Genomic DNA, 18,869 nt, shown 5'->3' on the forward strand with positions numbered 1-18,869 from the left:
CTTTTCTCGTGGATTCAGCAAAGTGATATTTGGGAGCTCATTGAGGGCAATGGTGAAAAAGGAAATATCCTCAGACAGAAACTGGAAAGAACCCTTCTGAGAAACTGCATTGTGATGTGTGAATGTATCTCACAGAGTTACAATTTCTCTTCAGTGAAGAGTTTGCTATCACAGTTTCCTTGAAATCTGCAATGAGATACTTCTTAGTGCAGTGAAGCTCACGGTGAGAAAGGAAATATCCTCAGAAGAAAACTAGAAAGAAGCTTTCGTAGAAACTTCTTGGTGATGTGTGAATTCATCTCACAGAGTTACACTTAAGTTTCATGGAGCAGGCCATTAACACTGTCTTTCAGGAAACTAAGAAGGGGTTCTTTGGATCGCATTGAGGCCTACGCTGATAAAGGAAATATCATCAGTTAAAAACGAGAAAGAAGCTTTCTGAGAAACTTCTTTGTGATCTGTGAATTGCTCTCACAGAGTTACAACTTATTGCTCAGAACAAGTTTGCTAACACACATTTCGTGGTAGCTGCAAAGTCATATTTGGGAACCATTAGAGGCCCATTGTGAAAAAGGAAATATCCTCAGATAATAACTGGAGAGAAGATTTCTGAGAGATCCTTTCTGATGTGTGACTTCATCACACAGAGTTCCACCCTTCCCTTCTTGGAACAGTTTGCTAACACTGTTCTCGTGGATTCAGCAAAGTCATATTTGGGAGCTCATTGAGGGCTTTGGTGAAAAAGGAAATATCCTCAGACAGAAACTGGAAAGAACCCTTCTGAGAAACTGCATTGTGATGTGTGAATGTAACTCACAGAGTTACTAGTTTCTCTTCAGTGACGAGTTTGCTATCACAGTTCCCTTGAAATCTGCAATGGGATAATTCTTAGTGCAGTGAAGCTCAGGGTGACAAAAGAAATATCCTCAGAAGAACACTAGAAAGAAGCTTTCTTAGAAACTTCTTGGTGATGTGTGAATTCATCTCACAGAGTTACACTTATGTTTCAGGAGCAGGCCATTAACACTGTCAGGAATCTGAGAAGGGCTTCTTTGGTTCGCATTGAGGCCAACGCTGATAAAGGAAATATCATCAGTTAAAAATGAGAAAGAAGCTTTCTGAGAAACTTCGTTGTGTTCTGTGAATTCGTCTCACAGAGTTACAACTTATTGCTCAGAACAAGTTTGCTGACACTCTTTTCGTGGAATCTGCAAAGTGATATTTGGGAGCCAATTGAGGCCCATGGTGAAAAAGGAAATATCCTCGGATAATAACTAGAGAGGAGGTTTCTGAGAGATTGCTTTCTGATGTGTGACTACATCACACAGAGTTCCACCCTTCCCTTCTTGGAACTGTTTGCTAACACTGTTCTCGTGGATTCAGGAAAGTGATATTTGGGAGCTCATTGAAGGCTATGGAGTAAAAGGAAATATGCTGAGACAGAAACTGGAAAGAACCCTTCTGAGAAACTGCACTGTGATGTGTGAATGTAACTCACATTGTTACAAGTTTCTCTTCAGTGATGAGTTTGCTATCACAGTTTCCTGGAAATCTGCAATGGGATACCTCTTAGCGCAGTGAAGCTCACGGTGACAAAAGAAATATCCTCAGACGAACACTAGAAAGAAGCTTTCTTAGAAACTTCTTGGTGATATGTGGTTTCATCTCACAGAGTTACACTTATGTTTCATGGAGCAGGCCAGTAACACTGTCAGGAATCTGAGAAGGGCTTCTTTAGATCGCATTGAGGCCTCCACTGATAAAGGAAAAATCATCAGTTAAAAACGAGAAAGAAGCTTTCTGAGAAACTTCTTTGTGATCTGTGAATTCGTCTCACAGAGTTACAACTTATTGCTCAGAACAAGTTTGCTAACACTCTTTTCGTGGAATCTGCAAAGTCATATTTGTTAGCCAAAAGAGGCCGATGGTGAAAAAGGAAATATCCTCGGATAATAACTAGAGAGAAGGTTTCTGAGAGATTGCTTTCTGATGTGTGACTTCATCACACAGAGTTCCACACTTCCCTTCTTGGAACAGCTTGCTAACACTGTTCTCGTGGATTCAGCACAGTGATAGTTGGGAGCTCATTGAGGGCTATGGTGAAAAAGGAAATATCTTCAGACAGAAACCGGAAAGAACCCTTCTGAGAAACTGCATTGTGATGTGTGAATGTAACTCACAGAGTTACAAGTTTCTCTTCAGTGATGAGTTTGCTATGACCGTTTCCTTGAAATCTACAATGGATACTTCTTAGTGCAGTGAAGCTCTCGGTGACAATGGAAATATCCTCAGAAGAAAACTAGAAAGAAGCTTTCTTAGAACCTTCTTGGTGATGTGTGAATTCATCTCAAACATTTACACTTATGTTTCATGGAGCAGGCCATTAACACTGTCTTTCAGGAATCTGAGAAGGGCTACTTTGGATCGCATTGAGGCCTACGCTGATAAAGGCAATATCATCAGTTAAAAACGAGAAAGAAGCTTTCTGAGAAACTTCTTTGTGATCTGTGAATTCGTCTCATGGAGTTACAACTTATTCCTCAGGAGCAAGTTTGCTAACACTCTTTTCGTAGAATCTTCAAAGTGATATTGGGAGACCTTAGAGGCCCATGGGAATAAAGGAAATATGCAGAGATAATAACTACAGACAAGCTTTCTGAGAGATTGCTTTCTGATGTGTGACTTTATCACACAGAGTTGCACCCTACCCTTCTTGGAACAGTTTGCTAAGACTGTTCTCATGGATGCAGCAAAGTGATATTTGGGAGCTCATTGAGGGCGATGGTGAAAAAGGAAATATGCTGAGACAGAAACTGAAAAGAACCCTCCTGAGAAACTGCATTGTGATGTGTGAATGTACAACACAGAGTTACAAGTTTCTTTTCAGTGATGAGTTTGCTATCAATGTTTCCTTGAAATCTGCAATGGCGTACCTGTTAGCGCAGTGAAGCTAACGGTGACAAAGGAAATATCCACAGAAGAAAACTATAAAGAAGTTGTCTTAGAAATTCTTGGTGATGTATGAATTCATCTCACAGAGTTACACTTATGTTTCATGGAGCAGGCCATTAACACTGTCTTTCAGGAATCTGCAAAGGGCTACTTTGGATCGCATTGAGACCTACGCTGATAAAGGAAATATAATCAGTTAAAAACGAGAAAGAAGCTTTCTGAGAAACTTCTTTCTGATCTGTGAATTCGTCTCACAGACTTACAACTTATTGCTCAGAACAAGTTTGCTAACACTCTTTTCGTGGGATCTGCAAAGTCATATTTGGGAGCCAATAGACGCCCATGGTGAAAAAGGAAATATCCTCGGATAATAACTGGAGAGAAGCTTTCTGAGAGATTGCTTTCTGATGTGTGACTTCATCACACAGAGTTCCACCCTTCCCTTCTTGGAACAGTTTGCTAACACTGTTCTCGTGGATTCAGCAGAGTGATATTTGGGAGCTCATTGAGGGATAGGGTGGAAAAGGAAATATCCTAACACAGAAACTGGAAAGAACCCTTCTGAGAAATTGCATTGTGATGTGTGAATGTAACTCAGAAACTTACAAGATTCTCTTCAATTATGAGTTTGCTATCACAGTTATCTTGAAATCTGCAATGGGATACTTCTTAGCGCAGTGAAGCTCACGATGACAAAGGAAATAACCTCAGAAGAAAACTAGAAAGAAGCTTTCGTAGAAACTTCTTGGTGATGTGTGAATTCATCTCACAGAGTTACACTTATGTTTCATGGAGCAGGCCAGTAACACTGTCTTTCAGGAATCTGAGAAGGGCTACTTTGGATCGCATTGAGGAATACGCTGATAAAGGAAATATAATCAGTTAAAAAGGAGAATGAAGCTTTCTGAGAAACTTCTTTGTGATCTGTGAACTCGTCTCAAAGAGTTACAACTTATTGCTAAGAACAAGTTTGCTAACACTCTTTTCGTGGAATCTGCAAATTCATATTTGGGAGCCAAGAGGCCCATGGTGAAAAACGAAATGTCCTCGGATAATAACTAGAGAAAACCTTTCTGAGAGATTGCTTTCTGATGTGTGCCTTCATCACACAGAGTTCCACCCTTCCCTTCTTGGAACAGTTTGCTAACACTGTTCTCGTGGATTCAGCAAAGTGATATTTGGGAGCTCGTTGAGGGCTATGGTGAAAGAGGAAATATCCTCACATAAAAACTGGAGGGAAGCTTTCTAGGAAACTGCATTGCCATGTGTGAATTCAACTCACAGAGTTACACGTTTCTCTTCAGTGATCAGTTTGTTAACACAGTTTTCTGGGAATCTGCAATTAGATACTTCATAGTGCAATGAAGCTTACGGTGACAAAGGAAATATCCTCAGATGAAAAGTAGAAAGAAGCTTTCTTAGAAACTTCTTGGTGATGTGTGAATTCATCTCACAAAGTTACACTTATGTTTCATGGAGCAGGCCATTAACACTCTTTTTCAGGAATCTGAGAAGGGCTACTTTCGATCTCATTGAGGCCTACGCTGATAAAGGAAATATCATCAGTTAACAACGAGAAAGACGCTTTCTGAGAAACTTCTTTGTGATCTGTGAATTAGTCTCACAGAGTTACAACTTATTGTTCAGAACACGTTTGCTAACACACTTTTCGTGGAAACTGCAAACTGATATTTGGGAGCCCATAGGGGCCCATGGTGAAAAAGGAAATATCCTCACATAATAACTAAAGAGAAGCTTTTTGAGAGATTGCTTTCTGATGTGTGACTTCATCACACAGAGTTCCACCCTTCCCGTCTTGGAACCGTTTGCTAACACTGTTGTCGTGGATTCTGCAAAGTGATATTTGGCAGCCCATAGGGGCCCATGGTGAAAAAGGAAATATCCTCACATAATAACTAGAGAGAATGTTTCTGAGAGATTGCTTTCAGATGTGTGACTTCATCACACAGAGTTCCACCCTTCCCTTCTAGGAACAGTTAGCTAACACTGTTGTCGTGGATTCTGCAAAGTGATATTTGGGAGCTCAATGAGGGATATGGTGTAAAAGGAAATATCCTCACATAATAACTGGAGAGAAGCTTTCTGAGAAACTGCATTGCCATGTGTGAATGCAACTCACAGCGTTACACGTTTCTCTTCAGTGATCAGTTTGTTAACACAGTTTTCTGTGAATCTGCAATTAGATACTTCATAGCGCAAAGAAGCTTACGGTGACAAAGGAAATATCCTTAGGTGCAAACTAGAAAGAAGCTCTCTTAGAAACTTCTTGGTGATGTGTGAATTCATCTCACAGAGTTACACTAATGTTTCATGGAGCAGGCCATTAACACTGTCTTTCAGGAATCTGAGAAGGGCTACTTTCGATCTCATTGAGGCATACGCTGATAAAGGAAATATCATCAGTTAACGACGAGAAAGACGCTTTCTGAGAAACTTATTTGTGATCTGTGAATTAGTCTCACAGAGTTACAACTTATTGTTCAGAACACGTTTGCTAACACTGTTGTCGTGGATTCTGCAAAGTGATATTTGGCAGCCCATAGGGGCCCATGGTGAAAAAGGAAATATCCTCACATAATAACTAGAGAGAAGTTTCTGAGAGATTGCTTTCTGATGTGTGACTTCATCACACAGAGTTCCACCCTTCCCTTCTTGGAACAGTATGCTAACACTGTTGTCGTGAATTCTGCAAAGTGATATTTTGGGAGCTCATTGAGGGCTATGGTGAAAAAGGAAATATCCTCACATAATAACTAGAGAGTAGCTTTCTGAGAAACTGCATTGCCATGTGTGAATGCAACTCACAGAGCTTCACGCTTCTCTTCAGTGATCAGTTTGTTAACACAGTTTTCTGGAAATCTGCAATTAGATACTTCATAGCGCATTGAAGCTTCCTGTGACAAAGGAAATATTCTCAGATGAAAACTAGAAAGAAGCTTTCTTAGAAACTTCTTGGTGATGTGTGAATTCATCTCACAGAGTTACACTTATGTTTCGTGGAGCAGTCCATTAACACTGTCTTTGAGGAACCTGAGAAGGGCTTCTTTGGATCGCATTGAGGCCTACGCTGATAAAGGAAATTTCATCAGTTCAAAACGAGAAAGAAGTTTTCTGAGAAACTTCTTTCTGATCTGTGAGTTCATCTCACCGACTTAAAACTTAGACCTCAGGAAGCAGTTTGCTAACACTCTTTTCGTGGAATCTGGAAAGTGATATTTGGGAGCCCATAGGGGCCCATGGTGAAAAAGGATATATCCTCACATAATACCTAGAGAGAAGCTTTCTGAGAGATGGCTTTCTGATGTGTGACTTCATCACTCAGAGTTCCACCCTTCCCTTCTTGGAACAGTATGCTAACAGTTTTCTCGTGAACTCAGCAAAGTGATATTGGGGAGCTCTTTGAGAGCTATTGTGAAAAATTAAATATCCTCAGAGAGAAACTGGAAAGAAGCTTTCTTAGAAACTGCCTTGCGATGTGTGAATGCAACTCACAGAGTTACATGTCTCTCCTCAGTGATCCGTTTGCTTACACAGTTTTCTTCAAATCTGCAATGGGAAACTTCTTAGCGCTATGCAGCCGACAGTGAAAAAAGTAAATCCTCAGATGAGAAAGTGAAAGAAGCTTTCTGAGAATTTGCTTTCTGATGTGTGACTTCATCTCTCAGAGTTACACCACTATTTCTTGGATCCGTTTCCTAGGACTGCTTCCGTGGATTCTGAGAAGTGATATTTCCGATGGTTTTGAGGGTAGAAGGACAAAAGAAATATCCTCCGAGAAAAACCAGAATGAAGCTTTCTGAGAAACTGCTTTGTGATGTGTGAATTCATTTCACAGTGTTATACCCTCCCTTCATGGGGGAGTTTCCTAGCACTCATTTTGTGGAATCTCATAAGTGATGTCTTGGATATCGTTGAATCCCATGGTGAATAAGGAAGTATCCTCGGACAAACCTGCAGAGAAACCTTCTCAGAAACGTCCTTGCTGTGGGTGAATTCAGCCCACAGAGTTCCATCGTTGTTTTCACTGAGAAGCTTGCTAACCGAGTTTTCGCAGAATCTGCAATAAGACACACGGTGGTGCTCCGAGACCACAAATAACCTCATCTTCTTAAGGCAAGAAACTTTCTGAGAAACCGCGTTGTGATGTGTGAATTCAACCCAATGAATTACAGCTGTATTTCGTGGGGCCGATGACTAGCCCTGTTTGTGTAGAATCTGAGAGCTGATATTTCGGATCCCTTTGAAGTCTATGGGGCCAAAGAACATATCCTCCCATTAAAACGAAAAAGAAGACTTCTGAGAAACTTCTTTGTGAGATGTGACTTCATCTCACAGAGATACAACTTAGTCCTCAGGAAACAGTTTCCTAACACTCTTTTCGTGGAATCTGAAAAGAGACATTTGGGAGCCCATTGGGCCCCGTGGTGAAAAAGGAAATATCCTCAGATAATTACTAGAGAGAAGCTATCTGAGAGATGGCTTTCTAATGTGTGACTTCATCACCCAGACTTCCACCCTTTGCTAACAGTGTTCTCGTGGATTCAGCAAAGTGATATTTGGCAGCTCATTGAGGGCTATGGTGAAAAAGGAAATATCCTCACATAATAACTATTGAAAACTCTCTGAGAAACTGCATTGCCATGTGTGAATGCAACTCAAAGTGTTATACGTTTCTCTTCAGTGATCTGTTTGTTAACAGTTTACTGGAAATCTGCAATTACATACTTCATATCGCAATGAAGCTTATGGTGACAAAGGAAATACCTCAGAAGAAAAGTAGAAAGAAGCTTTCTTAGAAACTTCTTGGTGATGTGTGAATTCATCTCACAGAGTTACACCTATGTTTCGTGGAGCAGTCCATTAACACTGTCTTAGAGGAACCTGAGAAGGGCTGTTTTGGATCGCATTGAGGCGTACGCTGAAAAAAGAAATTTCATCAGTTCAAAACGTGAAACAGACTTTCTGAGAAACATTTTTCTGATCAGTGAGTTCATGTCACAGACTTATAAATTAGGCCTCAGGAAGCAGATTGCTAACACTCTTTTTGTGGAAACTGCAAAGTGATATTTGGGAGCCCATGGGGCCCATGGTGAAAAAGGAAATATCCTCACATAATAACTAGAGAGAAGCTTTCTGAGAGATTGCTTTCTGATGTGTGACTTCATCACACAGAGTTCCACCCTTCCCTTCTTGGAACAGTTTGCTAAGACTGTTCTCGTGGATTCTGCAAAGTGATATTTGGGAGCTCATTGAGGGCTATGGTGAAAAAGCAAATATCCTCACATAATAACTAGAGAGAAACTCTCTGAGAAACTGCATTGCCATGTGTGAATGCAACTCACAGAGTTACACGTTTCTATTCAGTGATCAGTTTGTTCACACAGTTTTCTGGAAATCTGCCATTAGATACTTTGGTGAAAAAGGATATATCCTCACATAATAACTGGAGAGAAGCTCTCTGAGACACTGCATTGCCATGTGTGAATGCAACTCACAGAGTTACACGTTTCTATTCAGTGATCACTTTGTTCACACAGTTTTCTGGAAATCTGCCATTAGATACTTCATAATAAGACACATGGTGGCGCTCCGGGACCACAAATAACCTCATCTTCATAAGGCAAGAAACTTTCTGAGAAACCGCGTTGCGATGTGTGAATTCAACCCGCAGAATTACGGCTGTATTTCGTGGGGCTGTTGACTAGCCCTGTTTGTGTGGAATCAGAGAACTGATATTACGGATCCCTTTGAAGTCTAAGGGGCCAAAGAAAATATCCTCCCATTAAAACGAAAAAGAAGACTTCTGAGAAAATCCTTTGTGATATGTGACTTCATCTCACAGAGTTACTACTTAGTCGTCAGGAAGGAGTTTCCTAACACTCTTTCCGTGGAATCTGAAAAGAGACATTTCTTAGCCCATTGGGGCCCATGGTGAAAAAGGAAATATCCTCACATAATAACTAGAGAGAAGCTTTCTGAGTGATGTCTTTCTGATGTGTGACTTCATCACCCAGACTTCCACCCTTCCCTTTATGGAACAGTTTGCCTGCGAAGGGCTTCCTTGGATCGCATTAAGGCCTATGCTCATAAAGGAAATTTCATCAGTTCAAAACGTGAAAGAACCCTTCTGAGAAACTTCTTTCTTATCTGTGAGTTCATATCACAGACTTATAACTTAGGCCTCAGGAAGCAATTTGCTAACACTCTTCGTGGAAACTGCAAAGTAATATTTGGGAGCCCATAGGGGCCCATGGTGAAAAAGGAAATATCCTCACATAAAAACTAGAGAGAAGCTTTCTGAGAGATTGCTTTCTGATGGATGACTTCATCACACAGATTTCCACCCTTACCTTCTTGGAACAGTGTGCTAACAGAGTTCTCGTGGATTAAGCAAAGTGATATTTGGGAGCTCATTGAGGGCTACGGTGAAAAAGGAAATATCCTCACATAATAACTAGAGAGAAGCTCTCCGAGAAACTGCATTGCCATGTGAGAAAGCAACTCACAGAGTTACACGTTTCTCTTCAGTGATCAGTTTGTTCACACAGTGTTCTGGAAATCTGCCATTAGATACTTCATTGCGCTATGAAGCTTACTGTGACAAGGCAAACATCCTCAGAAGAAAATTAGAAAGAAGCTTTCTTAGAAACTTCTTGGTGATGTGTGAATTCATCTCACAGAGTTACACTTATGTTTCGTGGAGCAGTCCATTAACACTGTCTTTGAGGAACCTGAGAAGGGCTTCTTTGGATCGCATTGAGGCCTACGCTGATAAAGGAAATTTCATCAGTTCAAAACGTGAAAGAAGCTTTCTGAGAAACTTCTTTCTGATATCTGAGTTCATCTCACAGACTTATAAATTAGGCCTCGGGAAGCAATTTGCTAACACTCTTTTCGTGGATACTGCAAAGTGATATTTGGGAGCCCATAGGAGCCCATGGTGAACAAGGAAATATCCTCACATAATAATTAGAGAGAAGCTTTCTGAGAGATGGCTTTCTGATGTGTGACTTCATCACCCAGAGTTGCACCCTTCCCTTCTTGGAACAGTTTGCTAACAGTGTTCTCGTGGATTAAGCAAAGTGATATTTGGGAGTTCATTGAGGCTATGGTGAAAAAGGAAATATCCTCACATAATAACTAGAGAGAAGCTCTCTGAGAAACTGCATTGCCATGTGTGAATGCAACTCACAGAGTTACAGGTTTCAATTCAGTGATCAGTTTGTTCACACAGTGTTCTGGAAATCTGCCATTAGATACTTCATAGCGCAGTGACGCTGACTGTGACAAAGCAAACATCCTCAGAAGAAAAGTAGAAAGAAGTTTTCTTAGAAACTTCTTGGTGATGTGTGAATTCATCTCACAGAGTTACACTTATGTTTCGTGGAGCAGTCCATTACCACTATCTTTGAGGAACCTGAGAAGGGCTTCTTTTGATCGCATTGAGGCCTACGCTGATAAAGGAAATTTCATCAGTTCAAAACTTGAAAGAAGCTTTCTGAGAAACTTCTTTCTGATCTGTGAGTTCATCTCACAGACTTATAACTTAGGCCTCAGGAAGCAATTTGCTAACACTATTTTCGTGGAAACTGCAGTGTGATATTTGGGAGCCCATAGGGGCCCATGGTGAAAAAGGAAATATCCTCACATAACAACTAGAGAGAAGCTTTCTGAGAGACTGCTTTCTGATGTGTGACTTCATCACCCAGAGTTGCACCCTTCCCTTCTGGGAACAGTTTGCTAACAGTGTTCTCGTGGATTAAGCAAAGTGATATTTGGGAGCTCTTTGAGGGCTATGGTGAAAAAGGAAATATCCTCACATAATAACTAGAGAGAAGCTCTCTGAGAAACTGCATTGCCATGTGTGAATGTAACTCACAGAGTTACACGTTTCTCTTCAGTGATCAGTTTGTTCACACAGTTTTCTGGAAATCTGCCATTAGATACTTCATAGCGCAATGAAGCTTACTGTGACAAAGCAAACATCCTCAGAAGAAAAGGAGAAAGAAGCTTTGTTAGAAACTTCTTGGTAATGTGTGAATTCATCTCACAGAGGTACACTTATGTTTCGTGGAGTAGACCATTAACACTGTCTTTGAGGATCCTGAGAAGGGCTTCTTTGGATCGCATTGAGGCCTACGCTGATAAAGGAAATTTCATCAGTTCAAAACGTGAAAGAAGCTTTCTGAGAAACTTCTCTCTGCTCTGTGAGTTCATCTCACAGACTTATAACTTAGGCCTCAGGAAGCAATTTGCTAACACTCTTTTCCTGGAAACTGCAAAGTGATATTTGGGAGCCCACAGGGGCCCATGGTGAAAAAGGAAATATCCTCACGTAACAACTAGAGAGAAGCTTTCTGAGAGATTGCTTTCTGATGTGTGACTTCATCACCCAGAGTTCCACCCTTCCCTTCTTGGAACAGATTGCTAAGACTGTTGTCGTGGATTCTGCAAAGTGATATTTGGGAGCCCTTAGGGGCCCATGGTGAAAAAGGAAATATCCTCATATAATAACTAGAGTGAAGCTTTCTGAGAGATTGCTTTCTGATGTGTGACTTCATCACCCAAAGTTCGACCCTTCCCTTCCTGGAACAGTGCTAACAGTGTTCTCGTGGATTAAGCAAAGTGATATTTGGGAGCCTATTGAGGGCTATCGTGAAAAATTAAATATCCTCAGGGAGAAACTGGAAAGAAGCTTTCTTAGAAACTGCTTTGCGATGTGTGAATGCAACTCACAGAGTTACATGTTTCTCCAAAGTGATCCGTTTACTTACACAGTTTTCTTCAAATCTGCAATGGGAAACTTCTTAGCGCTATGCAGCCGACGGTGACAAAAGTAAATCCTCAGATCAGAAAGTGAAAGAAGCTTTCTGAGAATTTGCTTTCTGATGTGTGACTTCATCTCTCAGAGTTACAAAACTATTTCTTGGAGCCGTATCCTAGGACTGCTTCCGTGGATTCTGAGAAGTGATATTTCCGATGGTTTTGAGAATAGACGGACAAAGGAAATATCCTCCGAGAAAAACCAGAATGAAGCTTTCTGAGAAACTGCTTTGTGATGTGTGAATTCATTTCACAGTGTTATACCCCCCTTTCATGGGGGAGTTTCCTAGCACTCATTTTGTGGAATCTCATAAGTGATGTCTTGGATATCGTTGAATCCCATGGTGAATAAGGAAGTATCCTCAGACAAACCTGCAGAGAAACATTCTCAGAGGCGTCCTTGCTGTGGGTGAGTTCAGCCCACAGAGTTCCATCGTTGTTTTCACTGAGAAGCTTGCTAACCGAGTTTTCGCAGAATCTGCAATAAGACACACGGTGGCGATCCGAGACCACAAATAACCTCATCTTCATAAGGCAAGAAACTTTCTGAGAAATCGCGTTGTGATGTGTGAATTCAACCCACTGAATTACAGCTGTATATCGTGGGCTGTTGACTAGTCCTGTTTGTGTGGAATCTGAGAACTGATATTACGGATCCCTTAGAAGTTCCTGGGGGCCAAAGAAAATATCCTCCCATTAAAACGATAAAGAAGACTTCTGAGAAAGTTCTTTGTGATATGAGACTTCGTCTCACAGAGCTACAACTTAGTCCTCAGGAAGCAGTTTCCTAACACTCTTTTCGTGGAATCTGAAAAGAGACATTTGGAAGCCCATTGGGGCCCATGGTGAAAAAGGAAATATCCTCACATAATAACTAGAGAGAAGCTTTCTGAGAGATGGCTTTCTGATGTGTGACTTCATCACCCCGACTTCCACACTTCCCTTCTTGGAACAGTTTGCTAACAGTGTTCTCGTGGATTCAGCAAAGAGATATTTGGGAGCTCATTGAGGGCTGTGGTGAAAAAGGAATTATCCTCACATAATAACTAGAGAGAAGCTCTCTGAGAAACTGCATTGCCATGTGTGAATGCAACTCACAGAGTTACACGTTTCTCTTCAGTGATCAGTTTGTTCACACAGTTTTCTGGAAATCTGCCATTAGATACTTCATAGCGCAATGAAGCTTCCTGTGAAAAAGCAAACATCCTCAGAAGAAAAGTAGAAAGAAACTTTCTTAGAAACTTCTTGGTGATGTGTGAATTCATCTCACAGAGTTACACTTATGTTTCGTGGAGCAGTCCATTATCACTGTCTTTGAGGAACCTGAGAAGGGCTTCCTTGGATCGCATTGAGGCCTACGCTGATAAAGGAAATTTCATCAGTTCAAAACGTGAAAGAAGCTTTCTGAGAAACTTCTTTCTGATCTGTGAGTTCATCTCACAGACGTATAACGTAGGCCACAGGAAGCAATTTGCTAACACTCTTTTCGTGGAAACTGCAAAGTGATATTTGGGAGCCCATACGGGCCCATGGTGAAAAAGGAAATATCCTCACATAATAATTAGAGAGAAGCTTTCTGAGAGATTGCTTTCTGATGTGTGACTTCATCACCCAGAGCTTCCACCCTTCCCTTCTTGGAACAGTTTGCTAACAGTTTTCTCGTGGATTAAGCAAAGTGATATTTGGGAGCTCATTGAGGGCTACGGTGAAAAAGGAAATATCCTCACATAATAACTAGAGAGAAGCTCTCTGAGAAACTGCATTGCCATGTGTGAATGCAACTCACAGAGTTACACGTTTCTATTCAGTGATCAGTTTGTTCACACAATTTTCTGGAAATCTGCCATTAAATACGTCATAGCGCAATGAAGCTTACTGTGACGAAGCAAACATCCTCAGAAGAAAAGTAGAAAGAAGCTTTCGTAGAAACTTCTTGGTGATGTGTGAATTCATCTCACAGAGTTACACTTATGTTTCGTGGAGCAGTCCATTAACACTGTCTTTGAGGAACCTGAGAAGGGCTGCTTTGGATCGCATTGAGGCCTACGCTGATAAAGAAAATTTCATCAGTTCAATACGTGAAACATGCTTTCTGAGATACTTCTTTCTGATCTGTGAGTTCATCTCACAGACTTATAACTTAGGCCTCAGGAAGCAATTTGCTAACACACCTTTCGTGGAAAGTGCAAAGTGATATTTGGGAGCCCATAGGGGCCCATGGTGAAAAAGGAAATATCCTCACATAATAACTAGAGGGAAGCTTTCTGAGAGATTGCTTTCTGATGTGTGACTTCATCACGCAGAGTTCCACCATTCCCTTCTTGGTACAGTTTACTAACAGTGTTCTCGAGGATTAAGCAAAGTGATATTTGGGAGCTCTTTGAGGGCTATGGTGAAAAAGGAAATATCCTCACATAATAACTAGAGAGAAGCTCTCTGAGAAACTGCATTGCCATGTGTGAATGCAACTCACAGAGTTACAGGTTTCTCCTCAGTGATCAGTTTGTTCACACAGTTTTCTGGAAATCTGCAATTAGATACTTCATAGCGCAATGAAGCTTACTGTGACACAGCAAACATCCTCAGAAAAAAAGTAGAAAGAAACGTTCTTAGAAACTTCTTGGTGATGTGTGAATTCATCTCACAGAGTTATCCTTATGTTTCGTATAGCAGTCCATTAACATTGTCTTTGAGGTACCTGAGAAGGGCTTCTTTGGATCGCATTGAGGCTTACGCTGATAAAGGAAATTTCATCAGTTCAAAACGTGAAAGAAACTTTCTGAGAAACTTCTTTCTCATCTGTGAGTTCATCTCACAGACTTTTAACTTAGGCCTAGGAAGCAATTTGGTAACACTCTTTTCGTGGAAATGCAAAGTGATATTTGGTAGAACATAGGGGCCCATGGTTAAAAAGGAAATATCCTCACATAATAACTAGAGAGAAGCTTTCTGAGAGATTGCTTTCTGATGTGTGACTTCATCACCCAGAGTTCCACCCTTCCCTTCTTGGAACAGTTTGCTAACAGTGTTCTCGTGGATTAAGCAAAGTGATATTTGGGAGCTCATTGAGGGCTATGGTGAAAAATTCAATATCCTCAGAGAGAAACTGGAAAGAAGCTTTCTTAGAAACTGCCTTGCGATGTTTGAATGCAACTCACAGAGTTCTGTTTCTCCTCAGTGATCCGTTTGCTTACACAGTTTTCTTCAAATCTGCAATGGGAAACTTCTTACCGCTATGCACCCGACGGTGACAAAAGTAAATCCTCAGATCAGAAAGTGAAAGAAGCTTTCTGAGAATTTGCTTTCTGATGTGTGACTTCATCTCTCAGAGTTACACCGCTATTTCTTGGAGCCGTTTCCTAGGACTGCTTCCGTGGATTCTGAGAAGTGATATTTCCGATGGTTTTGAGAGTAGAAGGACAAAGGAAATATCCTCCGAGAAAAACCAGAATGAAGCTTTCTGAGAAACTGCTTTGTGATGTGTGAATTCATTTCACAGTGTTATACCCCCCTTTCATGGGGGAGTTTCATAGCACTCATTTTGTGGAATCTCATAAGTGATGTCTTGGATATCGTTGAATCCCATGGTGAATAAGGACGTATCCTCGGACAAACCTGCAGAGAAACCTTCTCAGAAACGTCCTTGCTGTGGGTGAGTTCAGCCCACAGAGTTCCATCGTTGTTTTCACTGAGAAGCTTGCTAACCAAGTTTTCGCAGAATATGCAATAAGACACACGGTGGTGATCCGAGACCACAAATAACCTCATCTTCATAAGGCAAGAAACTTTCTGAGAAACCGCGTTGTGATGTGTGAATTCAACCCACTGAATTACAGCTGTATTTCGTGGGGCCGTTGACTAGCCCTGTTTGTGTGGAATCAGAGAACTGATATTACGGATCCCTTTGAAGTCTATGGGGCCAAAGAAAATATCCTCCCATTAAAACGATAAAGAAGACTTCTGAGAAACTTCTTTGTGATATGTGACTTCATCTCACAGAGTTACAACTTAGTCCTCAGGAAGCAGTTTCCTAACACTCTTTTCGTGGAATCTGAAAAGACACATTTGGAAGCCCTTTGGGGCCTATGGAGAAAAAGGAAATATCCTCAGATAATAACTAGAGAGAAACTTTCTGAGAGATGGCTTTCTGATGTGTGACTTCATCACCCAGACTTCCACCCTTCCCTTCTTGGAACACTTTGTTAACAATGTTCTCGTAGATTCAGCAAAGTGATATTTGGGAGCTCATTGAGGGATACGGTGAGAAAGGAAAGAGCCTCACATAATAACTGGAGAGAAGCTTTCTGAGAGATTGCTTTCTGATGTGTGACTTCATCACCCAGAGTTCCACCTTTCCCTTCTTGGAACAGTTTGCTAACAGTGTTCTCGTGGATTAAGCAAAGTGATATTTGGGAGCTCATTGAGGGCTATGGTGAAAAAGGAAATATCCTCACATAATAACTAGAAAGAAGTTCTCTGAGAAACTGCATTGCCATGTGTGAATGCGACTCACCGAGTTACACATTTCTCTTCAGTGATCAGTTTGTTCACACAGTTTTCTGGAAATCTGCCATTAGATACTTCATAGCGCAATGAAGCTTACTGTGACAAAGCAAACATCCTAAGAAGAAAAGTAGAAAGAAGCTTTCTTAGAAACTTCTTGGTGATGTGTGAACTCATCTCCCAGAGTTACACTTATGTTTCGTGGAGCAGTCCATTAACACTGTCTTTGAGGAACCTGAGAAGGGCTTCTTTGGATAGCATTGAGGCCTACGCTGATAAAGGAAATTTCATCAGTTCAAAAAGTGAAAGAAGCTTTCTGAGAAACTTCTTTCTGATCTGTGAGTTCATCTCACAGACTTATAACTTAGGCCTCAGGAAGCTATTTGCTAAGACTCTTTTCGTGGAAACTGCAAAGTGATATTTGGGAGCCCATAGGGGCCCATGGTGAAAAAGGAAATATCCTCACATAATAACTAGAGAGAAGCTTTCTGAGAGATTGCTTTCTGATGTGTTACTTCATCACCCAGAGTTCCACCCTTCCCGTCTTGGAACCGTTTGCTAACAGTGTCCTCGTGAACTAAGCAAAGAGATTTTTGGGAGCTCTTTGAGGGCTATGGTGAAAAAGGAAATATCCTCACATAATAACTAGAGAGAAGCTCTCTCAGAAACTGCATTGCCATGTGTGAATGCAACTCACAGAGTTAGACGTTTCTCTTCATGATCAGTTTGTTCACACAGTGTTCTGGAAAGCTGCCATTAGAAACTTCATAGCGCAATGAAGCTTACTGTGACAAAGCAAACATCCTCAGAAGAAGAGTAGAAAGAAGCTTTCTTAGAAAGTTCTTGGTGATGTGTGAATTCAATTCACAGAGTTACACTTATGTTTCATGGAGCAGTCCATTAACAGTGCCTTTGAGGAACACGAGAAGGGCTTGTTTGGAACACATTGAGGCCTACGCTGACAAAGGAAATTTCATCAGTTCAAACGTGAAAGAAGCTTTCTGACAAACTTCTTTCTGATCTGTGAGTTCATCTCACAGACTTATAACTTAGGCCTCAAGAAGCAATTTGCTAACACTCTTTTCGTGGAAACTGCAAGGTGATATTTGGGAGCCCATAGTGGCCCATGGTTTAAAAGGAAATATCCTCACATAATAACTAGAGACAAGCTTTCTGAGAGATTGCTTTCTGATGTGTAACTTCATCAACCAGAGTTGCACCCTTCCCTTCTTGGAACAGTTTGCTAACAGTGTTCTCGTGGGTTAAGCAAAGTGATATTTGGGAGCTCATTGAGGGCTATGGTGAAAAAGGAAATATCCTCACATAATAACTAGAGAGAAGCTCTCTGAGGAACTGCATTGCCATGTGTGAATGCAACTCACAGAGTTACACGTTTGTCTTCATTGATCAGTATGTTCACACAGTTTTCTGGAAATCTGCCATTAGATACTTCATAGTGCAATGAAGCTTACTGTGACATACATAGCAAACATCCTCAAAAGAAAAGTAGAAAGAAGCTTTCCTAGAAACTTCTTGGTGATGTGTGAATTCATCTCACAGAGTTACATTTATGTTTCGTGGAGCATTCCATTAACACTGTCTTTGAGCAACCTGACAAGGGCTTCTTTGGAGCGCATTGAGGCCTACGCTGATAAAGGAAATTTCATCAGTTCAAAACGTGAAAGAAGCATTCTGAGAAACTTCTTTCTGATCTGTGAGTTCATCTCACAGACTTATAACTTAGGCCTCAGGAAGCAATTTGCTAACACTCTTTTCGTGGAAACTGCAAAGTGATATTTGGGAGCCCATAGGGGCCCATGGTGGAAAAGGAAATATCCTCACATAATAACTAGAGAGAAGCTTTCTCAGAGATTGCTTTATGATGTGTGACTTCATCACCCAGAGTTCCACCCTTAGCTTCTTGGAACAGTTTGCTAACAGTGTTCTCGTGGATTAAGCAAAGTGATATTCGGGAGCTCATTGAGGGCTATGTTGAAAAAGGAAATATCCTCACAAAATAACTAGAGAGAAGCTCTCTGAGAAACTGCATTGCCATGTGTGAATGCAACTCACAGAGTTACACGTGTCTCTTCAGTGATCAGTTTGTTCACACAGTTTTCTGGAAATCTGCCATTAGATACTTCATAGCACAATGAAGCTTCCTGTGACAAAGCAAACATCCTCAGAAGAAAAGTAGAAAGAAGCTTTCTTTGAAACTTCTTGGTGATGTGTGAATTCATCTCACAGAGTTACACTTATGTTTCGTGGAGCAGTCCATTAACACTTTCTTTGAGGATCCCGAGAAGGGCTTCTTTGGATCACATTGAGGCCTAGGCTGATAAAGGAAATTTCATCAGTTCAAAACGTGAAAGAAGCTTTCTGAGAAACTTCTTTCTGATCTGTGAGTTCATCTCACAGACTTATAACTTAGGCCTCAGGAAGCAATTTGCTAACACTCTTTTCGTGGAAACTGCAAACTGATATTTGGGAGCCCATAGGGGCCCATGGTGAAAAAGGAAGTATCGTCACATAATAATTAGAGAGAAGCTTTCTGAGAGACTGCATTCTGA

This window comes from Rhinopithecus roxellana, chromosome 6 (genome assembly GCF_007565055.1).
Source record: "Rhinopithecus roxellana isolate Shanxi Qingling chromosome 6, ASM756505v1, whole genome shotgun sequence".
Taxonomy (NCBI): domain Eukaryota; kingdom Metazoa; phylum Chordata; class Mammalia; order Primates; family Cercopithecidae; genus Rhinopithecus; species Rhinopithecus roxellana.